Source organism: Ictidomys tridecemlineatus, chromosome 5, assembly GCF_052094955.1.
Source record: "Ictidomys tridecemlineatus isolate mIctTri1 chromosome 5, mIctTri1.hap1, whole genome shotgun sequence".
Lineage (NCBI taxonomy): Eukaryota > Metazoa > Chordata > Mammalia > Rodentia > Sciuridae > Ictidomys > Ictidomys tridecemlineatus.
Window position 1 is genome coordinate 8,442,332 of NC_135481.1, and position 24,548 is coordinate 8,466,879.

At 33.1% G+C, this 24,548-nt stretch overlaps 1 protein-coding gene across 11 annotated transcripts in view; it reads right to left on the reverse strand.

Moving 5' to 3' along the window:
• Peak1 (pseudopodium enriched atypical kinase 1) overlaps positions 1–24,548 on the reverse strand; it is a 276,412-nt gene that overhangs the window by 141,128 nt on the left and 110,736 nt on the right. For all 11 annotated transcript variants that reach the window (XM_078049235.1, XM_078049227.1, XM_078049236.1 and 8 more), the window contains one exon: positions 17,165–17,305. The gene's annotated coding sequence lies outside the window, so the exon portion shown is untranslated. The remainder of the gene's footprint in view (positions 1–17,164; positions 17,306–24,548) is intronic.

The window sequence follows — 24,548 nt, forward strand, 5'->3', positions numbered from 1 at the left end:
AATGCATTTGATTTATAGTTGTTGACTTTATATTCTGCTACTTTGCTGAATTCATTTATTAGTTCTAGGAGTTTTCTTGTGGAACTTTTGGATCTCCTAAATATAGAATCATGTGGATAGCAAATAGTGATGAACGTTTGAGTTCTTCTTTTTCTATTTGTATCCCTTTAATCTCTTTTGTCTAATTGCTCTAGCTAGAGTTTTCAGGACTATGTTAAGTAGAAGTGGTAAAAGGGGGAACCCCTGTCTTGTTCCAATTTTTAGAGGGAATACTTTCAATTGCTCTCCATTTAGAATGATGTTGGAGGGTTGGGACTATGGCTCAGCGGTAGTGCACTTGTCTGGCATGTGTGAGGCAGTGGGTTTGATTCTCAGCACACATATAAATAAATTTTTAAAAAATAATAAAGGTTTATAAACAACTAAAAAAAAAAGAAAGAATGATGTTGGCCTTGAGCTTAGCATAGATAGCTTTTACAATATTGGGGTGTATTCCTACCATCCCTAGTATTGCTGGTGTTTTGAACATGAAGAGGTGCAAATGGTGCTGAGAATACTGGACATATATATGTAGCAAAATGAAATTAAACCTCTACCTCTCACCCTGCACAAAAATCAATTAAAAGTGAATCAGACTTAGGCACTAGAACAGAGAACCTGCACCTAATAGAAGAAAAAGTGGGACCAAATTTCTACCACATTGGCTTAGGAACTGACTTCCTTAACCAAACTCCTAAAGCACAAGAAGTAAAATCAAGAATCAATAAATGGGATGGACTCAAACTAAAAAGCTTCTTCTCAGCAAAGGAAACAATCAATAATGTGAAGAGGGAACTTACAGAGTGGGAGAAAATCTTTACCACATGTGCCTCAGATAGAGCACTAATCTCCAGGATATATAAAGAACTCAAAAAACTTAACACCAAAAAAACAAATAACCCAATCAATAAATGGGTTAAAGACATTTCACAGAAGAAGAAATACAATCAATCAACAAACATGAAAAAATGCTCATCATTTCTAGCAATTAGAGAAATGCAAATCAAAACTACTCTAAGATTTCATCTCACTCCAGTCAGAATGGCAATTATCAAGAATGCAAGCATGGGCTGGAGTTGTGGCTCAGTGGTAGAGCACTCACCTAGCAAATGCGAGACCCTGGGTTCAATCCTTAGCACCACATAAAAATAAAATAAAAATATTGTGTCTATCTACAACTAAAAAATAAACAATTAAAAAAAGAAGAAGAATGCAAACAACAGCTGGGCACAGTGGTATACACCTGTAATCCCAGTGGCTCCGGAGGCTGAGGCATGAGGAGTTCAAAGCCAGAGTTCAAAGCCAGCCTCAGCAAAAGTGAGGCACTAAGCAATTCAGTGAGACCCTATCGCACTGATAAGAAAATCCAATTCGGTCTGGGGTTGTGACTCAGTGGTTGAGTGCCCCTGAGTTTAATCCCTGATACTAAAAAAAAAAAAAAAAAAAAAAAAAAAAAAAGAATATAAGTGGCTATCAGGGTTAGCAAGGATGTGGGGGAAAAGGTTCATTCGTCCATTGCTTGTAGGACTGCAAATTGGTGCATCAACTTGACTCAGTTATCCCACTCCTTGGTCTATACCCAAAGGACTTAAAATCAGGATACTACAGTGATACATTCACACCAATGTTTTTAGCAGCTCAATTCACAAGAGCTAAACTATGGTACCAACCTAAATGCCCTTCAATAGATGAATGGATAAAGAAAATGTGGTACATGTGCACAATGAAATATTACTCAGCCTTAAATAAGAATGAAATTATGGCATTTGCAGGTAAATGAATGGAGCTGGAAAACATCATGCTAAGCAAAATAAGCCAAACCCAAAAAACCAAAGGCTGGATGTTTTCTCTAGTAAGCAGGTGCTAATCCATTTTGGGTGGTGGGGTGGATGGGGAAAAATGAAGGAACTTTGGATTGTGCAGAGGGGATGGGGGGATAGGAAGGAGAGTGGAATGAGATAGACATTATTACCCTATACACATATGATTACATTACTGGTATGACTCTACACCATGTTCAGTCAGAGGAAGGAGAAGTTGTGCTCCATTTGTGTCCAATGTGTCAAAATTAATTCTACTGTGCCCATTTGTTACAATGTGTCAAAATGCATTCTACTATTGTGTATAACTAATTAAAACTAATAAAAAAATCCCCCAGTACTGCATAAAACAAAAACAAAAACCAAAAAAACTGATGTACACACAAAAAAATCTGCCATGAATATTTATAGTAATTTTATTTATAACTGCCAAAACATGGAAGCATCTATAGATGTCCCTTAATAGGTTAATGGATCAACTATAGTACATCCAAGTAATGGAATATTATTTAGCACTTTAAAAAAACCAACAATAGCTGTCAAACCATGAAAAGATGTGTAGAATACTTAAATGCAGATTATGCAAGTGAAGGAAGCCAACCTGCAAAGGCCACATATTACATGATTCCAAATATAAGACATTCTGGAGAAGTTTAAACTATGGAAATAGTAAAAATATCAGTGATTTCCAGGGATTGAAGGGAAGGGGCGATTGAAGGGTAGAGAACAGAGGGCAGAAAATACTCTAAATGATATTATATTGGTGAATACTTTTTTGGGGGGTACCAGGGATTGAACCCAGGGGTGCTTCATCACTGAGCTATATCCCCAGTACTCCCCTCTTTTGAAATAGGGTCTCACTAAGTTGCTTAGGCTAGCAATCCTCCTGCCTCATACTCTTGAGCTGCTGAAACTACAGGCCCGGCTAGATACTTCTTGTACACTTGTCCAAACCTATAGAATATTCTAAGAAATCTAAGAAAACAGGTACAGGAGCTATATGCTGAGAAATATGAAACACTAATTTAAAAAAAAAAAAGTCAGGCTTAAGTAAATGGAGAAACATAGTGTTCTTTGTTTAGAAGACCCAACGTAGCAATGATGTCAATTGTTCTCAAACTGGTCTACAGATTTAATATAATTCTAATCAAATCTCTGCTTTTTTCTACTGGACAACATCACAAATATTTTCCTATATCAGTAAATATTCTTCTATAACACTGTTTTAAATGGTTATATACTCTTTCATTTTCTGTATTTACCCTAAGACTGTTTATCCATTCCTCTAAGCTATTTACAATATTTCTCTATTATAAACAGGGTTTAGTGAACATTTTCCACAATCTTTGCATATATCTTTATTTTCTTAAGATAAATTCTTGGAAGTTTAATTTAGGATTAAAAGGTGTACACATTTTAAAATTTTTTTAATATTGTCAAAAATTAGAAAAATCCTTGCCTTTCAGTTCTGACTTAAAATTGATCTCCTCTAAAAAGTCTTAGCCTTTTCCTACTGTTCAATGTGTATAGCTATTTGGTCTCATTAAATTACTGTTACATTTATTGGACTATAAGCAATTACTGCTTTAATAAAACATTATGGCTGTAGGCTATCTCTTCACTAAGTGCTCGTCTTTATGGAAATCTAAGAGAAGAGAAAATACATAGGGTGATAAACTGATGAGCTAGGAAATGGCTAACAATGTGGACATGAATGGATAAGGTATTGGAGTTAAGTAGATAACAGCCAGTTTTCCACAAAAGAAGTCTATTCTAATTGTTTTTAGAGTCTTCTATTGTTCTACTTAGTGTCTCCATTAAAAGGCAGTAGCAGTGTGCATGGCTTGCATTTTCTATACTATTTTTGGAATTAGTTACTGATAAAAGTGCAAGCTCTGAATATTTTTGTCAAGTTATCCAAATCCTCAAAACTCATGTATGCATTTCTATCATGCCTCACTTATAAAGTAAGAAACTGAAGGCAACTGAAGTTTTCTAACAGAAATCTAGTAACAATTCAGAATCATGTTCTATTGTGCCTTATTCCATTTGAGAGATGAAACACATGTTAAATAAGAAAAAACTATCAAACTATGAATTTTCTGCATTTGATATCACTTACAAAGAATTAGTACCAATTATGTCTAACACTGTGAGTATATTTCAATTAAGAAAAATTAATAAGTTTGTTAATGGTAAAAGTCACAGGAGAGCCCAGCAGTGGGCACTGTGAATATATTGCCATTTATTTTTAGGAATTATTTGCTGAGAGTTGCTTTCCTAATTTTATTTCTATGACTCAAGTATCTGATTTTAAATCATAGCAGCTCATGTATTGCTAGATTCCTGCAAGAATTAAGCAAATATACTAAAGCAGGAACATATTTTACATAACCATATGTGTCAGAATAAATTTAGGCCAAGAAAGAGAATAAATGCAAACCATATCTTATTTATATTTGACAAATACTGAGATATAAGCTTCTGTTTTGAATGACTACATGTTGTTTCCATGGCAACTGCATAAACATTTTCCTCATAACACACAGTTATCTTCATTCTTTACATCCCATTATTTCATCCTTTCCACTCTCAGGGGAAAGCCTCATTTATTCCCTAGGAGGAAAAAAATCGATCAATGATTTTCTTAATCACTGGCATCTGAAGAGTAGGTGGCATAGTTCTTTTTATGGAAAAGCAATTTCCACCAGTGCTCTTGTTATATGATAGAAGATTGGGGGAGAATAAGAGTACTTGCTTTAAGAAAAGTATAACACATTGCAATGGACAGTCCTTCAAAGAGAGATGAGAATGTGCAATTAGAAACCCACTAGAGGTGGGTGCACGGGGTATGATGGAATTTTCTTTATTGGGGGGGGATCTTTCATTCCTACAGTTTTGGAACTTTTTGAAAAAAAATCTTTGGCTGATTTGTGTGATAGAGATTGTACAGAATGGCTAAAACAAGGGTAAGAGAAAGACATTACTCATTTTAGGATAGATCAAATAACAGCAAAAAGGAAGGGTAAAAAGAAACCACATCAGGTTCCTTTGCTTTGTCTATTCTTTGAGATAAACAACAGACATTCAAGCTGCAGCAGATGGAAGAGATCTCATATTGCATTTTAGCTACCAAATTAACAACAATTTTTCAGTTTTCAAAAGGGCAGTGTATGAATTCACATTATTTACTGCTCAGAATACTCCAGCTCGTGGTCCTCTTCTGCACTCAGAGCTCAGGGCGCTAGGTAGGAAGTCTCTTCAAGATGAGTGTGGTGTTTGTTGCTCCCTCCTCTGGTTTCTCTTGGTACTAATAAGGTAGCACTTAACACTTATTTTGTTACTATTTATATGTGATTCCCTGAATAGGACTTTATAATGACCTCCCCCACACACACATCTACAAAGTACTCTATGAATAATAGGATGCTTAATAAGGTAGGAAAAATTAATATTATAAAATATATAATGTTCTTCAGTCAAAAGATTTAATTGATTTTACTATTTCCTCTGCTTCAATTTCCATGCTTCAATTCACTAAGGAGTTATTATTTTCCTACTTTTACAAAGTAAATCTCTTCCCATCTTTTTTTTTCTTTTTTCATTTATCTCTAAGACCTGTGCCAAGATATGGGCCAAGAATCTTTTGTTTCTTTTGCGTTTAAAAGAATGTCTAACTGTTCATTTTGTTTTTCATTGGATTACCTTAGCTCTTTTGTGAAAATTCAACTGATTGTGTGTTTATTTTTTGGTTTATTCTTTCCCACAGACATATGCAGCTATTTTTTAAAAATAGTAATATACTGTTTGATAATTATAGTTTTTAATAGTTCTTAATCAGGTAAGAGAGTCCTCACTTCATTTGTATTTAATTTTTTTCCCTTTTCTATTTCCTTTAGCAATCCAAATAGACTTTAGGATCAGCTTGCTATTAAAAAAAAAAAAAATCCTGCTAGGATTTTGACAGGATTTTCACCACAGAACACAGTGTCTTTTATTTATTAGGATCTTCTTTTATTCCTTTCATCAGTGTTTTGTAGGTTTTCAGCATTGATGTTGCACATATTGTTTGATTTGTACCCAAGTATCTCATGTTTCATAGTGCTATTGTAAACAGTGCTTTTTATAGTTTATAATTATCAATGGAATACAGAAATATTAATTTTTATAGTGACTTTGAATCCTGTGACTTTGCTAGCTAGTTATAAGTTCTAAGAGGGCTCCCCCCCCCTTTTCGGTAGATTCTGAGATTTTCTGCATAGAAAATAATTTAATTTGTAAATACAGAGAATTTTATTTCTTCCTGTTCAATCTGCATTCCTCTTATTTACTTTTTCTGGCCTTTTGACATTCTTGCCTGAATTCAGATTTTCATCCTCAAGTATGATGTCAGCCATAGAATATTTATATTTGCCCTTTACTAGGTTGAGGAAATTCCTTCTATTCCCAGTTTGCTGAGATATCTTTATTATAAATTGATGCAGTATCTAATTATTGAAATAATCATACAGGGTTTTGTCCTTTTATTTTGTTAATAAGGAGAATTGCACCAATTCACTCTGCACATTAAAACAACCTTATATTCTCAGAATAAATTAAACTTAGACAAAATGTATTACCATTTTTATGGGTTACTAGTTTTGATTGGCTAATATTTTCTTGAGGACTTTTTTGTCAATGTCTTTAGTTTTTTTTGTAATCTATTTAACTTGTTTTTATATTATAACACTGACTTCAATAAATGAATTAAGAGCATTCTATCAGAATTTGCATAGAATTGATATTATTTCTTCATTAAATATTCATTGATTATACTTGCCAGTAAAAGGGTTCTGAGCCTGGAGTTTTCTTTAGTGGAAAGTTTTAAATCCCAATTTCAATTTCTTTAACACATACAGGACTATCCAGGTTATCTATTATTTTCTTAAGTGAGCTTCTACACCTGGACTCTATCAAGAAATTTTTACACTTAAGGTTTTAAATTTATGGAGATAATATTTTGTTAATATTATTTCTCTCATGTTCTTTTCATATCTGTAAGATCTATGGTAATGTCCCTCTCTTATTCCTAACATTATTAACTGATGAATTACTAACATTAGTAATTTAAAAATTCTTTGTTTTTTTTATCTGTCCAGTTAAAGGATTATTAACTTATTCATCTTGTCAAAGAACAAACTCTTGGTTACATTTAATTTCTCCACTGATTTTGCTTTCCATTCCAATGATTTCTGTTTTTAATTCCTTCCTTATGTTTATTTTGGGTTTAATTTGTTCAACTTTTTCTACTTTCACAAAGTGAAAGCTTAAGTTCTTAATTTTAAACCCTTTTTCTTTTCTAATTAAGCATTTAATGGTAGAAGTTTGTCAACTGCTTCAGCAGCATTCCACAACTTTTGATATGTTGTGATTTCATTTTCATTAAATTAAAAGTATTTTATAATTTCCCTTCAGAGTTACACTTTCACTCCCATGCCATTTAGAAGTGGGTTGCTTATTTTATTTCCAAAAAAATGGGGGGTTTCAGATGTATTGTTCTGCTGCTGATTTGCCACAACTGATTTATCCATTCATCTGCTGATGACTGTTCCCACCTTTTCACCATTATGAACAGTGTTGCTATAAATATTTGTGTACAAATATTTGTCTGAGATCCTGTTTTCACCATTTTGGGGTGAATACCTAGAATGGGAACTGTTGTATGATAATTCTATGTTTTAACTTTTTGAGGAATCAATACACTTTTTCACAATGACTGAAATAATTCACACACTCAAGAGCAATACACAAGGCTCCAATTTTTCTATATACTTACTAACACTTGTCCCCCCCCCCCCCGCCAACCTCCACCCCCATTATAGCAATCCTTATGAGTGTGAAGCATCTCACTGTGGTTGGTAGCTTTTTTTGTTTGTTGAACTTTTGACTGATGATTTGGGGAGAATGTATAAGTGTCTATGAGTCCTGGTATTTTTCCATTTTTGGCAGATGTACAATGGAGTAGAGAAAAAATACTAGTCAAGAAACATATCTGGAAATAGAGATATTGGCTGTACATTTCCCCCTTTTGCATCTAAATAAAGAATATGTGTCTTGTTTCCTTTTAATAGCCCCCACACCAAACACACCCGTGCTTTAGTACAAGTTATATACAATGGCCACAATATATCATCAGAGTGTATATCGCACCAGAATAGTTTTGTTTTCCTTCCTTTTTTACATACCAAACTAATGGAAGGAAACAAAAGCTGGGCCTGACTCCAAAAATAATGAATTTCTTTAGTGATAAAGTTTGCTTTCATTTTTATAATTTGGCATTTTTAGGTCAAAATTTCCTGTGACCATGTACCAGAATTGTTAATCTTCCAAAGGTGCATGCCAGAATGATAAAACCATATTTTTCTTCCACTATTCTGTTGCTAATACTTGAGGACAGTTACTTCAGCGATTTTGCAGATTCACAGTTTTTCACTGTTTTAAGAAGATAGTGAGTGAACTTTCCTTCTAGAAACACAAACAAGGAGGATATCTGCATTTACTATGTTCTGCAATCACTCACACCTTTGGTGATTGTGCCTAATCTAAAACATTTACTACTAGTTAGAGTTGAATCAAAAGTTCTAAAGAATAATGGAATCATTCTTCTCAGTGCCATATTCTTTTTCTCTTTCCCAATTGCTTATAGGTCCCTATTTCTTTTTCCATCATCACTCAGCCCATGCCCTTGGACAGGTCCTAGGTGAAACTACTTCTTTAAAACAAAACAAAACAAAATAGTCCAGATAAACATTCTTTTTCTGGATCATCTCTTCATAGTGTTTTCAGAAGTGAACTTCGAAACATAAAATGACTAGAATCTTACTATGCAGACAGTATCTTCTTGCTGGCAACACAAAGTGTGGAAACAGAATTTCTGCCGTGATACATTCATTTTTGGTCATTTACACTACCAGAGAATGTTTCTGCTGCAATTATCTCAATGGTAAAGAATTTCTAAAATCTAATGTTAGAATAGATATAAACCCCATAGAAATAATTGTTTTCCAGCAAGTCTGAAAACTAAACAATAATGGAATCACATTCTTCCAAAATACAATGTAAATTTAACAACAGTGTCACAATAATTAGTAAGAACAAAATCTCAGCACAAGAGTATATCTCCACTACTGACTAGAGAACATCACCTCCTCCTCTATGATATATCAATATCTATAAGTACATACATTGCTTTTGAAATAAAAATAACATTTATTTTCTGATTTTAATACAAGCTGACTGCAATTTTTAAAGAAAATTCCTTAACAGTATAAAGAATGTAAAATTGACCAAAAACTCACTACTCAGTTAAAACTACTATTAACATCTTAAAAATATCCTCTCCCCAATTATCCTCAATTAACACACACACACACACACACACACACACACACACACACACACATTTCCCCCCAAGTTTTGAAAGACTGAAGTAAAACTCACTCTATATTTACCATCTTAACTATTTTTAGGTGTACAGTTCAGTGGGAATACATGTATTTATTATGCTGGACAATCATTACCATCATCCATCACTAGAACTCTCATCTTGTAAAACTGACTTGCTAATCCTTTAATAACTCCCATTTCCCCTTTCTTCCAGTCCCTGGCAACCACCATTCTACTTTATGAGTCCTATGATTTTCACTATTTTAAGTATGCCACATTATTGGAATCATACAGTATTTGTCTTTTTGTGTCTCATTTATTTCAATGAAAAAAATGTCCTTGAAGTTCATCCACATTATAGGATATGTCAGAGTTTCCTTCCTTTCTCAGGCTGAACAGTATTTCATCATATTTATATACCACATTTTGCTTATTCATACATTAGGTTGTTTCTACAAGTTAGCTATTGTGAATAATGCTGCTATGAATATAAATGTACAAATATTTCTTTGAGAGCCTACCCAGAGGTGAAACTGCTAGGCCAGCCACATAGTAATTCTATTCATTTTCTGAAGAACTTCCTTATTGTTTTCCACAGCAGTGCTTTCATTTTACATTCCCACCAATAGTGCACAAGGGTTCCAATTTCCTCATATCCTCATCAACACTAGTTAATTTTCTGTTTTATTGATAGTAGTCATCCTAATGGGTGTCAGGTGGTATCCCAGTGTAGTTTTGATCTGCGTTTTCCTAATGATGTGATCATCTATTTGGGGTCTTATATCTGTATATCTTTGGAGAAACATTTATTCAACTAATCTTCCCATTTTTGAAATAGGTGCCTGCTTTTCTGTTGAGTTTTACAAGTTACTTATATATTTGGTATATTTGATATATTAATTGCTTATTACATATATGATTTACAAATATTTTTCTCTCATTTTATGCGTTGGTTTATTATTGATTGATTGATTGACACTGGAGATTGAACCCACGGTGTACTTTACCACTGAGTCACATCCTGTGGGTTTCCTTTTTACTTTATTGATAGTGTCTTTTTATACACAAATTTCAAAATTTTTTATGAAATTCAATTTGTCTATTTCTTATGGTGCTTATATCTTTGCTGTCATAGCCAAGAAATCATTGCCAAATCTAATGTCATGAAGCTTTTCTCCTAAGTACTCATGTAAGAGTTTCTAGTTGTAAGTCTTAGGTTTAGGTCTTTGATCCATTTTCAGTTAATCTCTGTTTATGGTCTTAGTTTAAGGGTCCAACTTTGTTCTTTGCATTAGAAATCCAGTTTTCCCTCTACAATTTGTTGAAAAGAATATTCTTTCCCCTTTGAATGATATCAGTACCCTTTCAAAAATAATTTCACCATATGTGTGAGGGTTTATTTTGTGCCCACTATTATATTTCATTGGTCTGGCTTTACACCAGTAACACACTGTCTTGATTATTGTATCTTTTTTTAAAAAAACAACTTTATCTTTATTTATTTTTGTATGTGGTGCTAAGGAACCAAACCCAGTGCCTCATACATGGGAGCCAAGCACTCAACCACTGGCTATAACCCCAGCCCCTGATTACTGTATCTTTATAGTACATTTTAAAATCAGTATAACTCTTCCAATGTTACTATTCTTTATCAAGAATTGTTTTGGCTATTAGGGTCTCTTGAGATTTCATACAAATATTAGAATAACTTTTCCTAAATAAAAAAAAAATCAGTAGGATTTTGAGAGACATTGCATCGAATCTATAAATCACTTTAAGGTAGCACTGACATCTTAACAATAAGTCTTTAAACCCATGAACACGGAATATACCTCTACTTATATATGTCTTTAATTTCTCTCAGCAGTATTTTAAGTTTTCAATTATTACGTATCTTATTGTTTTTATGCTATTATAAATGAAATTACTTTTCCATTGCAGTTATTAGTATTTAGAAATGCAACTCATGTGTGTTAACTTTATATCCTGAAATATAACTCAAAATTTCAACTTTGTTGAAATAATTTATTAATTCCAGTAAGGTTTTGTTTTGTTTTTATGGAATCTTTAGTGTTTTCTTTTCTTTTAGTTGTAGTTGGACACAATCTCTTTATTTTATTTTATATGGTGCTAAGGATTGAGCCTAGTACCTCACACGTGTGAGGCGGGTGCTCTACCAATGAGCTACAGCCCCAGCCCATGAATCTTTAGTGTTTTCTACATGTAAAACACTATCTGTAGAGAAATTTTACTTTTTCAGTTCTAATTTAGATGCCTTTATTTCTATTTCTTACCTTACTGTTAAATTCCATTTGTGTATATTCTAAAGCTATTTTTATGGTTATCATATGATTACATTTAATATCCTAAAATTATGGCACTCTAATTTGAATTTATACCATCTTAACTTCAATAACACATGAAACTTCTGCTCCTTGACAGCTTAGGTCCCACATTCCTTGATTGTCAATACTACAAAATCATATCTTTATAAACTATATACCCCAACCCATAAACTAATAATTCTTTTAAATAAATTAGTCTCTTAAATTATGTAGAATGCAAAATGTGGAGAACAAAAGTTGTAATATTAGCCTTCAGATTAATGTTTTAAAATGTACTGATCTATTAAATCATACAGAAAACAGAAAGTACAGTTACAGACCACTGTTATAACACAAGCATTTAAAAATCTCAATATATTTGTTGAGCTCTTTATTTCTTTATATGCCCCACACCTTTTCTTTTTTTTTCTTTCTTTTTTTTTTGTACTGGGGATTGAATCCAGAGGTGCTTTACCACTGAGCTACATCCACAAGTCCTTTTTATTTTGAGACAAGGTCTCACTACATTGCTCAGGCTGGCCTCAAACTTATGATCCTTCTGTCTCAGCCTACTGAGTCACTGGAATCCGAGTATGTCACCACATCCAGTCTGAAAGAGACTTTGTACTTGGACTTTAGTGCAATGCTGCAACAGTTAACTCTGGGACTCCTGGGAATAGAGTGAATAAACTTTTCACTATGAGAATGGAGGTCATGGGCAGAATGCTATGGTTTGAATGAGTGTCCCCCAAAGGTCTATATGTAAAAGTTTGATCCCTCAGTGGTAGTACTGGAAAGTCCTGTGAACCTTTTAAGTGGCAGAACCTAGTGGGAGGTGTTTAAGTTACTATTAGAATGTCCTCAAAGAGGACTGTAGATCCGGGTCTCTCTCTGCTTCCCGTCTCAAAATGTGACTGCAATTGTTATATGCGTGTATAACTATTTAACAATGAATCACACTGTTATGTAAATTTATACCAATTAAAAATATGTAAAAAATTAAGGAAAAAAAAAGATGTGACTGCTCACCCTGACACTCACTCCCACCACTGATGTACTTCCTGATCTTGGACTTGAATCTCCAGAACAATGAGCAAAAATAAACTTCTCTTGAGTTAATGAGTACCCTTTGTCAAGTATTTGAAATTAGTCAATTTGGAAAACTGACTAATACAATTGTTCTCTCTGGAAACCCCCTTTTCCAAGGTTTGCTTTTTAATTGTAGACCACCTTTATGGCAAATAACAGTCTGAAGTGTAAATGTCAGATCATGCTAAGCCTGAACCTTTCCCGTGGACATACATGGTTACTTTCTAACTTTCTGCACTTAATGCACTTGATTTACATGTCTTAGTGTTTAATGTTTGGATCACAAACGGGAAAGAGAGATAAATAAAAGGGAGAAAAAAGTCTATGGGTCCTTTACCTCAAAGTCCTTCAGCCGGAGGTAAAGATAGAGGACTTGAAACAATGGGAAGAAGTACCTGCGCTTCTTTTTCTAGATCTCTGTTATGAGACCATCATTAGGTGATTAGATTCTTGACATGTAGAGCAGAGGGTTACTTTGGCCCACTCTGGAAACTGTGTGTAAGCTGCTCGGGGAACACATGCCTGGTTACCTGCCACTGGGCTGGGGGGTTGGTGGAGGGTGGATAGCTGCTACTGTTACAAGAGCTGAAATTGGCCAAAATCACCCATAATTTACCTTCCAAGGTTCCCCCTGAAAGTTGTAAGCCTTTAATATGCTTGAGAGTTCCAAAATAGTTACTTAGATTTTGCTAGAACCATTATTGTCTACACTTGAGTTAGATTCCTGGTTCTTTCTCCTCTGCCATCTTCCCAGAACCACCTTTAACAGATTTTTTGTTTGTTTTTGCAAAACAAAAGTTTTAAGTTTCATGAAGCCTAGCTTACTTTTTTCTTTTTACAGTGCTATGGTTTAGATCTTAAATGTTCTCCAAAGACCCATGTGTTAAAGACTTAGTGCTCAGCTTGGTATTATTGGAAAGTAGTCAAAACTTTAAGAAGTAGGATCTAGTGGGAAATCTTAAGTCATTGGAGGTGTGCCCAATAAGAGGACTGTGTGATTTAGGTACCTCCTCTTCTTCTCTGTCTTTTGCTTCCTGGTCCCACTGAAGTGAGCAGCTTGCTTTATCACATTACTCCCCATCATGACTTATTGCCTTGACAGGCCCAAAAGCAACAGGGCCAAGTGACGACAGACTGAAATCTCCCAAACTTGTGAGCCAACATAAAACTTCCCTTTTTTTCATTTCATTATTTCTGGTATTTTGTTATATTAATGGAAAGCTGACCAACACTTATAGATTGTGCTTTTGTATTATATCTAATTATTCTTCACCAAGCCCAAGGTCCTAAAGACTTTTTCTTAGTTTCTTCTAAAGTTCTATACTTTTACATTTTCCATATAATTCTACAATCCATTTTAAGTTAATTTGTATATAAGGTATGAAACTTACCTTGAGGGTTTTGTTTGCCTATTAGTATCTGATTTTTTCTGAACCATTTGTTGAATAGATAGCCTCCTCTGAATTGCCTTTATACATTTGTAAAACCAAATCAGCTGCTTATATTTGTGTGGGGCTATTTCTGGGTTATCTATTCTGATCCATTAATTTATATGTCTGTTCCATGACAATATCAATCTTTATTACTAAGACTACATGATATCCTATAAGTAGGTAAAGAGATTCTATGTTATCCTACTCTTTCAAAATTAGTGATTTGAAATCTCTTGCCTTCTATATACATTTTAGATTATATATGTCTCATCATAAGTATATAAATATAATAAATATATATATCACTGATATATTTATCTACAAAAAGTCTTGCTGGGAGTTAAGGAATTGAGTTAAACTGATATATCAAGATAATACTTTTACTATGTTGAATCTTGGTGGAGTTTTTACTATATTTAGTTTTCTACAATTAATAGAATAATAAGTACCTATTTGAAAGGGATTATACATAAATTGAACATAAAACTTATATTATTAGGATTAACCGGTCTCTGAATTCACTACCATTTTAGTTTGTAATGGCAGTATAGCCTTCTGAAATTGAAAAGGACTGAAAATCTTTTGAGGAATAAAGAGAAAGGAGAAAGGTAAATAAGATTTCAAGGGAAGACAGATGAGTGTAAAGCTCCGTTTTGATTTTTTTCCCCCCACTCATATCCTATTCTCTTTTTCCTGTGTCTTTATCTCAAGTAAAATGTGGGGACTACCATTTTCATCTTCAAGTAATTCAACTTTATATAGTGGTAGATTAAATTATCTTTTTAAGCAGCCAAATTAAAGTTCCATGACTATATCTTTCCTTTTATATAATACAATAGCTAATACATTAAGAACATAAAACAATCAAATTATTGACGAAACAAAATTGATGCTGCAGAAGAAACATACATCTTGAGGGAGCATAATTTTAGAGTTACAACAAGGATATTGCTAAAAAAAATACCTTCTCCTTATTTGCCACTAAATAAAGAAGAAATAATTTCAACAGGTTCTGTTTAAGTCTTCATAAACAACAACAAATTCCTGCTTAAGAGCTTAGGCTTTGCAGTCAGACAGATCTAGCTCCACCTCTAACTAGTCACTTGATATTAAGCAATTACTTAGCTTCTTTGAGAATGAGTTTCCTCATATGTTAAATGGATTTTTTAAAATAATAAGACCTATGTCAAACAGAATTGTGAGACATAAGGATAATGCAAATGCAATAAAATGAATGTTTATGCCCCATCCTCCAATTCCTATGTTGATAATGTGTTGGTATTTGGGAGTGAAGTCTTTGGTAGGTTGTTTGGTCACAGAGATAAATTCTTCATTAATGGGATTGGGGCCTTTATTAAAGAAACCCCAGAAACCTCATTTGCCCTTTCTGCCATGTGAAGACATGGAAAAAAGACTCCATTTATGAGTCAGGAAGCAGGCTATCACCAAACACTAACTCCAACAATGTTTTGATCTTGAACTTACCAGGTTCCAGAACTGTGAGAAATAAACTTTTGTAATTTGTAAGCCATCCAACTTAAAGTATTTTTATTATAGCTGCCCAAATAGACTAAGGCAGCATATTAAAAGCTAATCTCAGTGCTAGGCATATAGTTATTACCATTCAATACAGATTAATTACCATTATTTTAAATTCAGCTTTGTTTGAGAAAACTACACATAGGCTTCCCCCCGTAAGTACAGTTTTCCTACATTAAGGTATTGTAAAGAATGCTTTAAAAGCTCTATAAAACCTTATGAGTTTAAGCTTCCAGAGAGATACTCAAATTGTTCAGAGTGGTCTTTTTGCCTGCAAAAACATGCTCACATTCACAAGGGCCATAGATTACAGCTAATGAAATGAACTTAAATAAAATTAGGTGTTTGACTCAACCTTAGTGTTACCTAGCTAAAATATCATCCTTTAAATTTTAACTACTTCACATTGGCCATGATAGCGTCTGCAATTGAAAATATAAGTTTCTAGTTGTGCAAGTTAGAAATTCTGTGAATTGCACAATTAAAATCTCATTCCATACCCTCTTTTAAAATTTTTTTTTCCTGGTTCCAGGGATTGAATTCAGGGGCAATCAACCACTGAGTCACATCTCCAGCCCTATTTGTGTATTTTATTTAGAGACAAAATTTCACTGAGTTGCTCAGTGCTTTGCTATTGCTGAGGTTAACTTTGAACTAGCGATCTTCCTATCTCAGCTCCCAAGCCACTGGGATTATAAAGTGTGCGCCACCATGCCATTCCCTCTTGAAAGGCAAGGATTTGGATTCTGGAGCTTAAATGGGGCCAGAAAAATAATATGTAAATATATAAGTATTCTATGTACCTCATGGATCTGTTATATGACTTCTTAATTATTACAGGTAGGAAAATCAACATAGTTCTTTTTTGGGATTTTGTAAATTTGTAAATAACTGCTTTTCACTGTACTTGAAATATAACAGTCCATGCAATTTATTAGAAGAAAAATTTTATAATCTTTTCAAATTTCTCTCTCCTTTTCCTATTCTTGATCCTTACGCCTTTTGTAATTCAATTCCAACAGGCCGATTTTTTTTCTTTTTTAAGGTAGAAAGGAGAAAATAAAGATGAAATAAAAATAAGGTGTCAGATATGAAAGGAGAAAATGAAACTATGTGCCAACATAGGGAAACTAAAAACAACGTGAAATAAACTCAGAAAAGATCAAATAACTTTTTTAAATATGTAAAAATAACTACTACTTATATTGTTTGGTTTATTTCTACAAAAGGAAAAACATTTGGTGAAAAATGAACTTATAAATGTACTAATATATGCTATATTAATTCCCAGGTAAGTTTAAGTGAAACTGGGAGAAAAACAAATCTTCTGAACAAACATTAAGGACCAAAATAAAGCCTGATAATATTAACTTATAAAACAGCTTTATCCACTGTTTGGCATTTGTAAGACAAACATTTAAACTTAAAAAGAAATCCTTTCAAGCCATCTAAAGTTCTTGGTAGAAACATAACATGACAGAATAATTATGGTTACCATTTAAATTTGAAGAACTTCATCCATTCTGGTGATTTTAGCAGCTAGTATTACATTCCTTCAAAATTTCAAAGTGCTTGTGATCTTTCCAAGATGATTCTCCTTTCTTTCTTGCCTCTCATTACTTAACTTATATTCTTACTGCAAGAGAAAAAAAGTTTTATTTATATACACACATACACACACATATACATATATATATATATATATAAAAGACATATAAGTAAGCAAGACTCAAATACATGCTGCACCCAAATATAAGAAATATACACTAAAAATAAGGAAATAGGTTAATAGAGGATATCAAACTGAAATATTAAGAAAGTTGGAAAAGCTGCATTTTATTAGGTAAGGTAGAAGACAAAGCAAAGAATATTATCAGACAGAATAAAAGATATGTGGTAATGATCAGGAGATTAATTCATTCTGAAGATGGAACAATTCTAAATATGTATGGATACAACATCATATGTACAAAAAACATGAAGCAAAAACTGATAGAAATGATAGGAGAAACAGACACAATTACAGTTGGAGATATTGACATTCTTCTCTCAGTAATTGAAAGAACAGATATACCAAAAGTGCAGATAAATAAGATCTGAGCTGTTGAATTGAGATTTATAGAGCACTCCGGTCCACAGTGGCAAAATATAAATTTTTTCAATGCCCATGAAACATTGTTCAAGACAAACAATCTACTGAATCAGGAATGAGTCTTTACAAATTAATAGAATTGGAACTATATACAGTGATTCTTCTTTCACAATGGAATTAGATATTGAAAAGTTCCCGATTAAGAAATCAAGCAATATACTTCTAAAATAATGTAAAGATAAAGAATATTTTAAAAAGCAACATACCAAATTTGTAAGATGATGTTAAAAAGGTGCTTTGAGAACATTTAGAGTTTTCTATTTTTATTAGGGAATAAAGCGCCTAAAAGCAATTATCTAAGCTTCTAGCATACAAAGCTGGGAGAGGGGAGTAAATTAAGCCAAAACAAGAGAAAGTAACAAAATAACAAAAAAGAGAAATCAATAAAATAGACACTGAAAAATAGAGAAAAATCAATGAAAGCAAGAACTGGGTTTTGAAAAAACATTAAAAAAACTGATAAATTTCTAGCTAGACTGAATAAGGGAAGATAGAAATCAACAACACACGGGATAAAGGAGAGACAGGAAATAGTAGTGATGCTAGCAATCCAGATATATACCACAGAGTAGCTGCAAACTGCTTTCCTCAAATGAAAAGGGAATAAGTCTCAATTTCATAAAGAAAAGGGGGGAAAAGTCATTTACTGAGGTTGCTACAATCTACAATAAGAATAAAATATGATATATACTCAAGTTTAGTACTTTCCTCAGTTTTAGGCATCCACTAGGGGTCCTAGAAAGTATCTCTGTGGATAGGGTTGGAGAGGGGGCATTACTATAAAGAGAGAGGTAGCTTGCCAGTGAGATGCAACAGGCCTGTAATACCAGTTACTTGGGAGGCTAAGGCAAGAGGATTATAAGTTTGAAGCTAGCCTCAGGAACTTTGTGAGACCCTGTCTCAAAATAAAAGACAAAAAGGTCTAGGGTTATAACTCAGTAGTAGAGCATCCCTGGTTTTAATTCCCAGCAGCATATGAGATAATATTACAGTTGCAGAATAATTCTGTAACATAATTGTAGGATTGATTACATGGATCTAATATAATAAAATACCAAAGAACTATATACTCTCTTTACATCAATATCAGCTTCCTGGTTTTGATATTGTTCTAAAGCTACATAAACCGTAAACAATAAAAGAAATTGAGTGAATGGATTTCCTTGAAGTATGCTTGCTACTTCCCGTGAATTTATAATTATCTTAAAATAAAAAGTTTAAGAAGTAAGTGAACTTTGTGAATTCTTTAGGAACATTCTATCAGGTCTCTATGATATCTGTAAGTTTTTTTCATTTTCTCTAAAAAGAATTTTAATGTTTTTATCCATAATAGCTAAAATCTGTAAACAAGAAGTCAAACTTAATAGACTACATATTATGATTCCAACTGTATGACATTCTGGAGAAGGCAAAAATATGGAAACAGTAAAAAAGACCAGCGGATTACCAGAAATTGAAGAGAGAAGGAAAGAATAGGCAGAACCAAGATTTTTAGGACAGTGAACATATTCTATATGATACTCTAATGATACATACATATACCATTATGCATTTGTCCAAACCCACCAGGACTAAATCCTAATGTAAACTATGGACTTTGGGAGATTGTAATGTCTCGATGTAGCTTTATCAATTGTAACAAATATACCACTCTGGTGGGGGATGTTAATAATGGGGGAAGTTATATACTTGTAAGGACAGGGATATCTCTGTACCTTTCTCTTAATTTTGTTGTGCTCTGTAAAACAAACTAGCAACAACCAAATGTTCATTAACCAATAAATAATAAAATTGTGATACAATGAAATGCTACTCACCAATTAAAATAATGGATCAATGCTACACGAAACCTGGATGAATCTCAAAAATGTTCACTTGAGAGAAGTTACACTCTATACTCAAAAGAGTACATACTAAATACTTCCACTTATGCAATATTCTGGAGTAGGTAAAATCTTAGTGATGGCATACAGATCAGTAGTTATCTAGTGGTGAGGTTTAGGAAGAGGTTTTTAACCAAAAAAGGAAAAGCCTGAAGGAGTTTTCTGGGGCAATGGGACTATTTGTCTCTTGTTTGGGGTGGTAGTTACATGAATCTGTGCATGCATTAGTTCGCAGAACTACTACTACTACTACTACTTACTACTACTACTACTACTACTACTTCTTCTTCTTCTTCTTCTTCTTATTATTATTATTATTATTACAACAACTACTACTATTACTACTACTACTAGTTGTTCTATTCTTCTTACTACTACTACTACTACTACTACTTTGGTACTGTATTACTTTGGCACTGAGGATTGAACCCAGAGGTAAGCCATATCCCCCAGCCCTTTTTATTTTTTATCTGAGACAGGGTCTTTAGTAAGTTGCTGAGTCTGCCCTTCAACTTGCAATCTTCCTCCCTCAGCCTTTGGAGTAACTGGGATTACAGGCATGGTCACCAAACTTGGCTAACAAACTTATTTTTAAAGAGTCAACTTTACTATATGTAAATTTAAAATATTAATTGCAATAATAAAAATCATTTATCACAATTCTTTAAGTTTTAACTTCAATTAATTATTTCAAATAAAAGTGAAGAATTTTAGTCTTACTTTTGTCACTGTCTATGTGATGCCAAATAAGTAAATTAACTTTTTTTATTTTTTTAGAGAGAGATAATTTTAATATTTATTTTTCAGTTTTTGGCGGACACAACATCTTTGTTTGTATGTGGTGCTGAGTATCCAACCCGGACCGCACACATGCCAGGCGATCGCGCTACCGCTTGAACCACATCCCTAGCCCCCAAAATTCCAATGAAATTCCGATTCCAGTAAATTAACTTTTCACCCTTGATTTTTCTTTGTGTAATGAAAGGGGATTATCAAATGATTTCTAAAGGCTCTTCTTATTCTAAAATCTATTTATCTTCCACATGTCTGTTGAATTTTTATCTCAAAAATAAACAATACATTTCTATGCACTCAAGTGGGTTTTATAAACTTGGCTGCAGGCAGTAAGGCTAGCTTCCAATATTCTCTCTCACTGGTTTTATGTCATTTCTTTAAGGGCCCTGAACAGCTGACCTTACTAACTTTGAATAGATGATATTTGGAAAGCAGTCTCTCCTCTTTGAAATAATCAAAGCTCACACTGTAGAGAGTGTATGGTTTTTTCTACTCCCTTTATAATATCAGATTTTCTCTATAGTTTGCTATTTAAAAAAAAAGTCTGTGAAACAGCATTCCTGCTAGCAAAATGATGCAGGTGATTATTAATTTTATAAGACATGAGATATTTACATTACTGGAGATGAGAAAGTAAGTCATTTTTACTAAATTCACTCAATACAATCAAATCGGACAATCTAAAGTCCGTAATTCTTTTGCAATCTTTCACTATTCCTATAGAAGATTTGCAGATTAACAACATTTTGAACTATCAAATCTTACATGAAAATGTTCTGGTTATATGTAAAAACAAGCAATGCTAGTAAGACTGTTCACACAATTTTAAGGACAAATTCATTACATTTTCCAAAAAAAAAAAAAAAGAAATTAATTGCCTTTGTATTTTGTTGTTGTTTGTTTTTATTTTTTTGGAGATAGATTTAAGGATTGAAGCAAATAATTATTTCAATAATATTCTCAATGTCATCCAACAGGATAACACTTCTCACTTCAAAAAATAAGAAAAATAAAGGTGACATACACACACATATATGTAAACATGTGCTAACAAAATATTTAATTAATATTTTGAAAATTTATACTTGTTTGACACTATTGTCTTTGACAGATTTAATAAATGGGTCAAATACTAATGTACTTATCTTAAAAATGTAAGCCACAGATCCTATAATTTTCCGTTAATGTCACATTTCTATTTTTGAAAATATGAATCAACTTATTTTATTCTTTCAAATATAATACCAAGATACAGAATGCAGTCCTGAGCAACATTAAATCATTTCATTATTAAGTAGTGGTACATTTGAAAGAGGAAAACTAATCAAGATTTCCCTATAACTCCATCTCCATGTTAAACTTTAACCTTTTCAGGAAGGAAGCTGTAAATCAAATAAATTTATTTCATTTCCTGGGTGTTTAGATCATACAAAAACATGCACACACCATTATACACAGAAGTCAACATTCCATATTTCCTTTATTCCCAACCTGAGATTTATTGAACCTAACATCAAAAAAGATCTCATAGCTCCTCAAACGTCCATACATCTTACTAGGCATTGAAATCACTTTTAGAAGGTACGCTAGCACAGAAACCATATTACATACAGAGAAATAAACCCATAACAATACTAAATCAGTCAATCTCCAGGTAAAGCCCTGTTTAATGCTAGCAGGTTTGCCAATGAGATGAAAACAAAAGTTAAATATTTCAGCAATTTCTTTATAGAAATGAGTAGTTAAAGAAATTAAAAGACTTTATGTGTTAAAATCATACCCTCTGAATCACAGGGTTCACACATGGCACACATGTACCAAGGGAATGTTTTAATATTAATGAGACATCAGCCTACAAACCTGGCAAGCTTGCAGCTGACTCTAATGAAGAATTCTTTAATACCCAAGCCAAACAAGAAAACCACAAATTACCAGAAAAAAGTCCAGTCATTTTTAAAAGCTCTAAGCCCTCTGCTAAAAGTTACAACTTTATTAAGATCACTAAATCACAGCTGGCCACTGAGAAGCTAACAGTAGTTCTTAAAACTGGTTACAGAATCTGGGGAAGCAAAACATAATCATATTTACAACAGATTTAATATAATGAACTGTTTAAACTGTTACAAAAAAAACCCTAAAAACTAACTGCTGTGTAGTGGCCTTTTCGTTTTTTACTTTAAAGCACCATAAAGCAATGGCCGAAAAGTAAAACCCTTGTACATGTTTTGAGGTCAAATGAAAAGCTGAGAATTTATAACAGCTCTATACAAGTCTGCATCAAACATAATTTTCCTGAATTCTAAGGATCTGTAATGGCATGAGAATGGGAGTAGGAAGGGAGACTGGGCTCTGTAGGACAGAGCATGTGGAAAGTTGGGCAAAAGAATCTCAAAAATGATTCATAAGAAAAATGTACTTGATTCTGCATTCTGTATACGGGGTAAAAATGGGAGTTCATAACCCACTTGAATCAAACGTATGAAATATGATATGTCAAGAACTATGTAATGTTTTGAACAACCAATAATAAAAATTTAAAAAAAAAGAAAAACGTACTTCGGGAAGGATATAATACACTTTTCTTCTCTAGTTTAAGTCAAATCTTATAATGTTGCCTTCAAATTTTTTTCTACGACTCTATCCTGTTTCCCTTATTTGATTAGAACAATTTTGGAAAGCCTCCTTTCATTTTTTAGTTCTATAGAATATTTTTAGCTTATCATCTTAAAAAAACTTACTACAGAATAAAAGTAGAGATTCTTTCAATGATCAATTTTTTTGTATTTGCAGAGAAAGCACCATAATACCACATAATCTAGAAAATCAATTCTTTTTAAAGGAAAAAAAACCTGGGTATCAAAACTGTAAAATAAAAACTGCTTATGTCCACATACCAATTTTAAGATAATTTTCTTTCTAATTGAAAAAAAATATTATTTACAGAAAGTTAGCAAGGTTAAGTAACTTGTTCTGCCCAGTAAGATCAAGGGCATGGAAACAAATACTGTTTCTAAGTAATATCTCCACAATTGGAGTAGAAATATAAGGAAAATTCACATCAATAAAGGCAATGAAACATATAATTTTGTATGAAGTTTAATTTCTCATACTTATTTATTCATTTGGGTTTTTTTGGCTTCCTTTTGAATTAACTGTTTTAAGTTCTCCTTAGCTCAACCATAATTTATAAATATCTCATTATAAAGTATGATCTCCTTGAATATTTTGCTAAGGCTAAAGCAACCCAAATAGTACACTACTGATTAATTCAAGGATATTAAAAGTCAATTATGGGCCAGGAGCCGTGGTATATGCCTGTAATTCCAGCGGCTCAGGAGGCTGAGGCAGGAGGATTGTAAATTCAAAGCCAGCCTCTGCAAAAGTGAGGCACTAAGCAACTCATTGAGACCCTGTCTCTAAATAAAATACAAAACAGGGCTGGGATTATGGTTTGGTGGTCAAATGCCCCTAAGTTCAACCCCTGTACCCTGCCCCGCAAAAAAAAAAAAAAAAAAAGTCAATTATGGGCTGGGGTGGTGGGCTCACTGCCTAGCACTTATGAGGGACTGGTTTGATCCTCAACACCATACAAAAATAAAGAAATAAAATAAAGTTATTAAAAAGAAGTCAATTATGCTTATTCGTAATCCAGGAATAAATGAAAACAAACATTAAATTAACACATAGACCCTAGTTTCTGCCCTTTCCTTACATGTTTGTTTCTGCTATTTCTTCTGGTGTAGTCATTACAACTTTCACAGAAGAAAACGTTTATTTCTCCTACTTAGATTTCTTTTATGAAGCACTGTACTGAAGCACTGTACTCTAATTTTCTCACACAATAGAACTACATCACAAAGGTGTGATTAGTCCTTTAAAACAAGAAAACTTGGTAAACTTTAGTTTGAGGGTTACAGATTCACTCAATTAGGTCCTGCAATGGGACCCTGAGCCAATTCAATTTGGTCATTTAGACAATGAAAATGATAATATTTAACCCACCAGAGAGTGGTGAGGCTTTGTAAAAGATTAATAAATGTGAGAAACCT